The 9,842-nt window shown below is 45.0% G+C and overlaps 1 long non-coding RNA gene across 1 annotated transcript; it reads right to left on the minus strand.

The window, feature by feature from the left end:
- Window positions 1-7,586: 7,586 nt before the first annotated feature.
- Window positions 7,587-9,769, minus strand: LOC114824022 (uncharacterized). Its single transcript, XR_011579436.1, has 2 exons — window positions 9,437-9,769; window positions 7,587-9,360 (listed from the first exon to the last, which is right to left on the minus strand). It is a non-coding gene; the product is annotated as an uncharacterized lncRNA (long non-coding RNA).
- Between the last annotated feature and the right edge of the window lie 73 nt (window positions 9,770-9,842).

The following is a 9,842-nucleotide window of genomic DNA, read 5'->3' on the forward strand; positions in this document are numbered from 1 at the left end:
CACAGGTGAGATTTTGAGTTCGGCATTCCAACGGCCGAACCATGTTTATTGTCAAGACTTATATTCGCTTTGAGTATTTGTGCCCTTACACTTTGGTGTCGATTCGACGTGAGTTTACTTTGATGATTACTATCACTGTGATCGAACTCGACGACGACGATTTGTGAACTTCGTAAGAATAGTAGCCTTGTCTTCAGGTTCGAGAACCTAAGAGGCCGAGACATGTTCCTTCCTCGGTCGTAATCGCAAGACGCAAAAGTCGACCGTGCACTTAACACAACATCAGCATATTTTACTCCTCAACCGAGCTCGGCCGACGAGTTGGCACGCCCCGCATTTAATCGAATGACGTAGTTAGCTTATAGATTACTCGGCATGCGCACCACGTAGGCTTGGTAGTTTTTGGGATCAATATTTTGGCACGCCCGATGGGACCAGTGCTAAAATTACGAAGTTCATGCCAATTAAGACACGATCGATTAAAAAGAAAACAGCTATGGGAAAATCAACAATCGATTTGCCAATTCAGAACATAGGACAAAGTGTATCACAGGCACAGAATCCTCTTAGTGCTGTGACACCTGAGTCCACAAGCGCGACTCGCCGAGAAAAGAAAGTTAGTCTCGGCAGTCAGCTTCGCAGTATATAAATCTATAACAAAAACACCTGCGTTCTCAATGAATGGATAGTGGAGGACTGTGATGAGGACGGTGGTGAAGGCTCTGATCCACCAACAAGATCGTTTCTTCGAAGACGACTTGATGAACAGTCCCAGATGGTTAAACAGACATTTAGTCGAGGAATCGATAAACTGCACGACGTAATACGCAGTACTAGTGAGACACAAACCAGATTACTTGAAGTGCTGGTTAGTAAGGTCGGCGACGACATGTCATTCGATTTTTCCTAGCAATTACTGTCAAGAAATAATCTATTCCTAATAGTACAGGTCGAGCCAATCCCTGCTCGGCTCAAACCAATTAACTTAGAAACAAGAGGAGGATCAAATAGTAGGTCAGATGGATCCGACCAGAGAGTGGAAACAATACCCGTTGATATGACCGAGGTCCAGCGGATGATCGATTCGGCCATGAAAAAGGGGTCGAAGTTCCCTAAATTTATCCATCCGTATCCATCTTAGGTAGAAACATTCGAATACCATAAAGGTTTAAAAATTCCAGATTTTAGCCTTTTCGCTAGGGAATCGTCCTTATCTTCGTTAACATGTGGCTCGTTTCACCGCGCAATGTGGAGATGTTAATGGTGACTTTCATAAGCTACGGCTGTTCAACTTTTCGTTGACCGGCTCAGCATTTTCCTGGTATATCAACCTCCCACTTAATTCTATCCAAAGTTGGGAGGAGTTGGTCGAGAAATTTCACGAGCAGTTTTATTGGCCAGGAATGGAAATGTCAGTTTCTCCATTAGTGAGGATGACTCAAGCATCTGATGAGTCACCAATGGATTATCTTACCAGATTCAAATCGGTCAGGAATTGGTGCCGAATGCCTCTACCCGAAGTCGAATTTGTTAGACTTGCTCTGAACGACCTCGACGTGGAATACAAAAAGAAATTCTTGGGGGCAAACTTTCGAGATATGTATGAACTAGCCCAACATGTCGAGCAATATGATCATTTGCTCCGAGACGAGAAGATCTCGAAACCCCCATCCCAATGGACGATTTACAAAAACCCCAAGGTCAGTTATGCATCGATCGAATGTGATGAGTCTCAATACGTCAGCGTGGACGCAGCTGAGATAATAATAGATAAACCATATATTTGCAAGGCATTGACTCAGATTAATTCTAAGGAAGCTAAACTCGCTTGGCCATGGAAGAAACAGCGAAGACATCGAAAGTCTACACTTTTGACATTACAAAGGTCGAAGCAATTTTCGATCAATTGCTATCAGCAAAGATCATCAAACTTCGGCCAGGGCATAATATTCCCAAGGCTAAAGAGCTTAAAGGGAAGACATATTGCAAATACCATAACTCGACAAAACATGCAACAAACAATTGTGTCATATTTCGTGATGATATCCAGAGCTAGATTGACAAAGGCAAGTTAAAATTTCCTGAAAAACGCATGACGGTTGATACAGATCCATTCCATTCGGTGACAGTTGGCTTGGTAGACGCCCGTTTGCCCAAGAGCAAAGGAAAAGAAAACGTTGAATTTGCCCCAGTACAACACATCCTAAAGCAAAGCTCCCAGCCTCGACTCAAGATCGACCTATTTTCCAATGCGCCACCCACCGAGCTATCAGGACCAGCCATAGTTGAACCCATGTCAAACTACAACGACGAAGAAAATGGCGGGCCAATAGTATCACATATCCTAAAGAAAGGTTCCCAACCTCGACTCAAGATCGACCTGTTTTCCAATGCACCACCCACTAAACTCTCAGAACTGGCCATAGTCGTGTTCATGTCAGACTCCAGTGACGATGAAAATGGTGGACCAATAGTTCTGTGTAGAAATTGTAAGGCATGCGTCGTATTAACCGAGCCCAAGAGGCAACTGCCTCCGATGCAGATGCCAACACCGCAACACCAATCGGCGATTACGGTGAAACTTTCAAATGAACCTAGTAAAGGCCAGCGCCAGAAAGTATTCGACATGCTCGACCCAAGGAAACAAACAGATGGTCCTACATTGGTTAGACCGTGCTTTGATTTTGACGCACCATTTTATGAGGATGATTATTCACGCAATTCCAGTAGCTTAAGCTTATCAGCAAATCCAAAAACCTTCGGGCTACCTAAACCACGTGACCAACGTTGGTATAGCTACAATTCTCCCACTGGCATGTATACCGCGCTTTCCAAATCTCAGAAACGTTGATGTCAGCGTATAGATTGTTTGGCTCGACGGCAAGCAGCCCAGCCTGTTTCGGCCACTAAATGGCAGCTGAAAGAGACGACAAGAAGCTAAGATGATTGGCCAACCCCAACAATCATGGTTGAATTACAATGGCAGAAGGAAACCAATCGTGACTTTGAAACTACCATTGAAGCATATGAGAAATGCATCAAACTTCTTCTTTGGCCTGGGGGAATGAAAGCTCATTTCAAGCAATTTAAGAAAGAGGCCGAAAGCCAATTGCCCCCGTTACCTTTAAAAGAACCACTAATCAGAGTTCGGCGGAATCTGCACCCCCCATTCCTTGGTGAATCATTAGAATATATGAAAGAATTTCACAAGAAATATTTCGCCAACGACTTGTATGGGTTGCCCAATGCTTACCAAGAAACTCTTGACCTGGCATTAACTTGCCCCAATGCTGAGCAAATCATCCAAAAAACCACTGATCCAGCAATGAAAGCCAGATTCCAGCACATTCGAGAGGCTAGGGTTCTCGACTTCGAGGTCGAACCATATACAGACATTGACATAGCCGAACTCCCCTTTTCTCTTGAAGACCTTCAACACCTTCGATATCACTTCGAAGTTTTTTCGACCGTATCCTTATTCGGTTTAACGGCCAATGAGAAAGAGTGGGTGGCACGTCTCGACGCTTACCTGGACACAAGGAATGCTCGGATCGCCTATGAGGAACGAGCTCGAAAAATACGGTAGGAGCAGAGTCCGACACCAAATGCTTACAAGCCCGAAGATGACAGTCAAAAGGACACAGAGTCGGATTGTGTGGCATAAGCGCACGAATATGTTGAGACACACAGTGATCCGACCGTGAATGCTCTAATACATGATGCTATAGTCATCACCACCCCGAAAGATGATGACCAGGATCCAATAGGCCCTTCAGTCCTTGAAAATATGGAAATCAACATGGTCCATGTTCTACCTGCCGAATTTCAGCTGACTGCACACCAACCAAGTTCCTTGGACGGTGACCACATCACCGAGGAAGCAACACAAGTTGATTTCGTCACTACTACTGAAGACAAGTCACCAAATGACGACAATAAACTTAAAACAGCCTTGGACATCTTGTTTCCCTATTCTTCCTCAACTGATCTTCAGCATTTAAAATCGTTGTACGTCACGGCCCATATTAAAGGCTACCCAATCTTTAAGGTTTTCGTCGATTACGGAACAACAATCAATATCATGCCTATATTTGTCATGAAAGCATTACGATAATCCAACGACGAACTCATTCCTTCAAGAATAAACATGAGTAGCTTTGTCGGTGACAAGTCTCAGACCAAAGAAGTACTCCCTCTAGAGGTCCACATTGCAGGTCGCAATCACATGACCGCATTTTTTATCGTTGACTCCAAGACCGAATATAATGCTCTGCTTGGTAGGGATTGAATTCATCAAACGAATTGCATTCCTTCTTCTTTAGATCAAGTTCTTATTTTTTTGGGATGGTAAATCAGTTGTGGTCCACCCGGCCGATACTCAACCGTTTGGAACCAACATGATTCAGACCCGCTATTATAATGATCACGTCGGCTATATTACCCTACAGGGTTTTATTGAAGATGGACGGCCGACTCGGATCTCAGTCCAGAAGGCCATCGAGGTAGGCACCAAGATTGTCCACCAGGATTCGGCAAGACTTGGTTTGGCCAATTTACTCCTCACCACTGATGATTGTCATCAAAAGCGAGAAGCGTCCAGCCGTGGTTTCATACATGATGGAACGTCTGTTGGCCCATTGGTATGCTATTTCCAAGCACCCACATTCGGGCATCCACTTAATCGAATTTTTGGCCGAAGAGGATAACGGCCCGGTACTATCGTTGGATAAAGTTCAGGCCGTACCAGCCAAGCTCGACGATAGCCGACCCCAAGTTACGAATCCTCTAGAGGAAATAAATGTTGGAACGACCAACGATCCTCGACCATTATTTATTAGTGCATTATTACCCCATGCCATGAAAGTTAAACTCCATCAATTACTTCACGAGTTTAAAGATTGTTTTGCTTGGAGTTATCATGAGATGCCGGGTCTCGATCGGACCCTTGTCGAACATAGATTACGTATCAAACCTAGTTGTAAGCCTTTTCAACAACCTCCCCGATGATTTTCGACCGAAGTACAGTTCGACATAAAAGATGAAATTGTTTGACTGTTAAATGCTAGGTTTATCCGAACTGCTCGATACGTCGAGAGGTTTGCAAATATCATACCGGTGCTCAAGAAAAATAGGGCCCTACGTATTTGCATTGATTTTCGAAATTTGAATCTGGCAACACCCAAGGATGCATATCCCATGCCAATTTCAGATTTGCTAATCGACGCCATGGTTAATCATGACATGCTGTCATTCATAGATGGACATGCCGGTTATAACCAGATATTTATTACCGAGGCTGATGTTTATAAAACTGTTTTCCGCTGCCTGGGGGTACTTGGAACCTACGAGTTGGTAGTCATGCCGTTTGATCTCAAAAACGCTGGTGCCACATATCAACGCGTGATGAATACCATTTTTCATGACCTGATCGGCACTACCATAGAAGTGTATATTGATGACGTCGTGGTCAAATCGAAAAATCGTCGAACGCTTTGCTTGGCTTTATTTGTCGTCGCCTCCAAACTCCACACGATATGTTCCTATCCGTTATAGTGGTCATCACCCAGACAAATGTCATTCGATATATGCTTACTCGGCCAATAATCAAAGGCCGAATCAGGAAATGGACACTGGCACTATCCGAGTTTAGTTTGCAGTACGTCCCAGAAAAAGCCGTCAAAGGACAAGTGCTTGTTGATTTCTTAGCCCATCACCCTTCTCCATATGGGTTCGGAGGCAACGATGTTGAAATCGGAATGGTGGGAGCACGTGACAATTATTGGACAATGTATTTCGATGGTTCTAGTACGTCGACATCAGTCGGCGTGGGGATCGTACTCCAGTCTCCACACCAACACTGCTGGTTCTTTTCCCTCAAGTTGGATTTCGATTGTACCAACAATCAGGCTGCATATGAAGCTATTGTGATCGGCCTTAGCGTACTTCATGATTTGCACGCTACTCGTGTCCTCGTTTTCGACGATTCAGAGCTTGTGATTAACCAACTCAATGGCACTTTTCGATGCATGAGTTGCACTCTGGTGCCCTATCACATGGTTGCCAGTTACTTAGCCAAGTCATTCGACGGTATCACGTTCAATCATATTTCCCATGGTCGGAACACTGTCGCAGACGAACTCGCTTAGATAGCCTCCGGAATAACTCATGGGGGGCAAGTATGGACCAATGATACCCGTTTTACGGCAATCGTATCCGGCTTTGGTTAATCAACAAGTCCTTCAGCGCGACCAAGTCATTCGTACACGAGTAATGTCCTTACCTTCGTTGGTCGAATGGGAGGATCCTGTATATGTTTGCGCAGTCGAGACGCTACCAAACGACTGGAGAAGGCCAATTATGCAATACCTTGATGATCTTAGAGGCAAACACGATCGAAAGACAAGGGTCCATGCCACAAACTGTCTCGTACCAGAATGAGTAGTATCGAAAAGGCGAGGGCGGTTTATTACTGTTATGCCTCGGCCCGCAAGAAGCCGCCCAAGCAATCATAGAGGTACACGAAAGAATTTACGGAGCCCATCAATCAGGACGCAGGATGCGTTGGCTACTTCGCCGGCACGGTTACTTCTGGCCAATCATATTAAAAGATTGTATTGAGTATGCACGAGGATGCATCCAGTGTCAAATTCATGGACCCATCCAAAGAGCCCCGGCCGAATTACTTCATTCGGTCACCAAACCTTGGTCATTCAAAGGATGGGCAATGGACGTGATCGGTAAAATTACGCCATCTTCTGGAGCAGCATGCATGGATACTCGTGGCATCTGATTATTTCACTAAATGGGTCAAAGCAAAATTATACGCCGAATTAACCTCCAAAGAGGTTTACGATTTTGTGGAGGAACATATTGTGACCAGATTCGGCATACCAAGAACAATCATGAATGATAATGGCACAATCTTCACAGCCGAAAGGTTCAAAGAGTATACGGCGAACTTAAAAATTCGGCTTGAGCAGTCCACACCATACTATCCACAAGCGAATGGACAAGTCGAAGCGAGTAATAAGGTTTTGATCGGCATTCTCGAAAAAATGATAAAAGAAAGACCTGGCATGTGGCATTTAAAATTGAATGAAGCCTTGTGGGCATACTGGACTTCACCCTGGTCGACAACGGGGACCACCTTATTTGCGTTAACCTATGGACATGACGTGATGGTATCGGTCAAGCTAAGTGTAAATTCTTTACGCGTGATCGAGCAGAGTAGTTTGTCCAACGCCGAATACAACTAGGCCATGTTACAAGAGTTAGAAGATTTGGAAGAAGATCGGCTTGACGCTTACAACTTGCTAGTGGCACAAAAGAAAATTACCGAGGGAGCGTATAATCAAAGAGTCAAACAAAAAACGTTCGGTGAGGGGGAGTTAGTTTGGCAAACTGTGCTACCCGTGGGAATTAAAGACCTCAGGTTTGGCAAATGGTCGTCGAATTGGGAAAGACCGTTCATCGTCCATAAAGTCATCGGCAATGGGGCATACCATCTTAGAAATTGAACCTGTTTATTCACATGTTGCCAATTAATGGAGAGTTCTTAAAAAAATACTACCCAGTCACATGGGAGATGCAAGAATAAAAGCGCGTTTCATTTCATTGATAAATCGTTTTACAGTCAAATCATTCTAGGGCAATGAAGGAAGAAGAGTTCCAATAAGGGCCTTCAGCTCCAACCACCTCACCTCGCCCATTATGACCTCGGCCTGCCGGTTCTTCTTGTCCATCTTTAGCTGCTCGACTCACTTCGCATTTGCCGTATATTCAGTTAAACAAGATTTACCGCCCGACTCAAAGTCCCTCGCAAGCTCAGAAGTAATGGACGACCTTCGTTTTACCAGTTTGGCCATTTGACGGTCGAGGTCGGCCAAGGCTTCCCCTTCCGCCTTCAAAGCATCGATCTTCGAACAAAGAGTGTCTTGGACAGCCATGGCAGCTTTCAAGTCATTATCAGCCCGAAGAGCGTTCTCGAAAACACTAAAGGATTCCCGAACTCGCTCCAAGGCAGACGATGAATGAACGATAGCTTCGATGCTCATTTGACCATCTGCTCCAAGGTCGTTTAGGCATGCACCCAACGAATCGAGACCTTTGTGCTCAAGGACTTGTGACGCTGAGAGAGATAAAACTTCTTGCAACCAAACCAGAGCAGCTGAATCGGCAGGAACAATTGTAGTGGCCGAAGGACCAGCCGCTCCAGAAATGCTTGACAAGAGAGCATTAAACTCGACTTCCTATGAAGGCTGCACATAAAAATCATTTTAAGCACAAGGAAATCACGAAAGCATATAGCAAGAAGGTTTTTGTTTTAAACCTGCCGATAGGAGACTTCGGCCATGTCTTCGGGTTCGTTGCTCGAACCTAAAGAACTTAATGGCCAAGCCCAATGTCTTAAACTACTTCTCAGTTCACGCGGCTAATGGAAGTTATCTACGTTTGACGGCCAAGAAATATAGATAACACCCTTCGGCGCGTAGAATTTTCGATGAAAATAATGGGTGGGCACCTGACATTTAATATTTTCTCGGTTTAGACATGTTATAACAAATTGACAATAGAAAGTAATCGAGCCTTACAAAAGTCGAGGTCACTTCTTGAGGAGGGATGCCGAGGTCTTCATCCTGAGGGTGAAGTGGAGTTTCTGAAGTCACTTCAGGCTTGACCATAGGTTTCTTTCCGCGATCGACCGTCGGAGGATCAACCTGATCGGCCACCTCAACCACTAGGGGAGGATCAACGGAAGAAGCCAGGATTGGTCGAGAGTGACTCACCAACGGAGTCTCGTCGCTCCCATCATCCTTAAACAAAAGTGTTAATAATTGTTTGATACTTAATAAGCAAAGGGAGTTAACAGCGTAATCATACTTCTTCTAAGATGACCACCGAATGCTTCGGATTCCTGGAGAGATCATTTATAATGGAATGAGTCGTTTCCCCCAGAACAGGTACTCCTATTGACCCTAGAGCTGCATGTAAGTCAACCGAGGGTGCAGCAACTAGCTCAACCACTACCCCGGGGACCTCAGGTGTTGGTTGAGCTTGGGATGCCAGGTCGGCCGGAGAAGGCTGATTATCCGTCGAAGTCTGAGCAACAAGAGCGGGAGGAGAGGCACTTGGGGATGTCGTCCCAGTGGTATGGATGGAGATGACATGAATCTCCCGAGCTCCTTCTTCGCCAATTTCTTGACGCATTTTGGGGGACGGGGAGTTTCGCCTGTCGTCTTGGTAATCGAGTGAAGTCGTTTGCTCGGTAAGATTTTTGCGGTGGTCATCTTGAAGGAAAAGGCCAACTTTTTCTTGACCACTATTGGGCGACCACATCCGTCTGTTTTAGTACCCGACCACCTAAGAAATCAAAGTCCCATTAGTAAAATTACCCAAATGTCTAAAAGAAAAAATATAGGTAGAAATAGGGGTATACCTTGGGGTGCCTCTTTAGATTGAGAGGCGGAGAGTTTCTTGGGTCGGTCACCAAAAATTTTGTTGACTACTTCCTCGACCGAAGTGCCAAAAAAGTAGTGTGTATATTCCTCCCACCAGTCGTCGAAGATATCAGTGCCAAGAGATTCAGGAGAATTTGGTCGAAGACGAAATTTCCTACATCGTTCCTGAAATTCTTTCTCGACGTCTCTACACTCCCTTTCTAAAAAACCAAAGACGCGCCCTAAGGTCAGAAAGGAGTGAGAAGAAAGTAAAGGCAATGGGCAACCTTGGAGGTAACCGAGCTGCAGGACGACAAAGTGGGGGTGATAGACTTCCCAACTCGCCCCGATGAGCATCACAACCAAAGGGAAGGTCGCGAGTTAACACGAACGACCCCCAGTTTT

The sequence above is a fragment of the Malus domestica genome, chromosome 03, assembly GCF_042453785.1.
Source record: "Malus domestica chromosome 03, GDT2T_hap1".
NCBI lineage: Eukaryota > Viridiplantae > Streptophyta > Magnoliopsida > Rosales > Rosaceae > Malus > Malus domestica.